The sequence below is a fragment of the Corvus brachyrhynchos genome, unplaced genomic scaffold (assembly GCF_000691975.1).
Source record: "Corvus brachyrhynchos isolate BGI_N302 unplaced genomic scaffold, ASM69197v1 scaffold18, whole genome shotgun sequence".
Classification (NCBI taxonomy): domain Eukaryota; kingdom Metazoa; phylum Chordata; class Aves; order Passeriformes; family Corvidae; genus Corvus; species Corvus brachyrhynchos.
Genome location: NW_008246064.1, coordinates 1,974 through 2,561, shown reverse-complemented (window position 1 = coordinate 2,561; position 588 = coordinate 1,974).

Here is a 588-nt window from a genome sequence, read left to right as displayed (position 1 = left end):
CCCGCGTACCGCGGCCGGAGCGTTCTCGCAGGAGAGCTCCACCGTGGGCTTCTGCTCCTCCAGGAAAACAAAGCCGTGGCACCAGGTCACCGCCTGTGGGGACACAGAGGGGACACGGGAGAGCCCAACCCCCCCGTGCCTCAGTTTCCCCACCGGATAATCCCCAGTTGCCACAGGACGAAGCCTCACCCCGAGCCAGCGGCTCTTGCAGTTGCCGGTGTCCATTCCCGGTGTCCGGCACGTGGTTTCCTCCAGGGTGAAGCTCAGCTCCTGCCGGCTCTGCAGGTCCGAGGGCTGGGAAAGGGGACAGAACCCATCAGGGCCCCACCGCCCCCAGTGCCCAGCCCCGCAACGGGCCGGAGCCAGCCCCAGGAGGGGCCACGTCCAGCCTGGAGCGGGTCAGGCTCAGCGCAGACTCGGCTGCGCTCAATCCCGTGGGTGTCAGACCCAAAACGGGGCAGAACGGTTGGATCCACCACTGCCCAGTCCTGGAGCTTCTCCTGGAAAGGGAGAGCTCAGCACTCACCCACCCGGGCCGGGGCTGAGCCTCCCGGAGCCGCCGGAGGAGGGGGGACGCGGGCGCGGCGG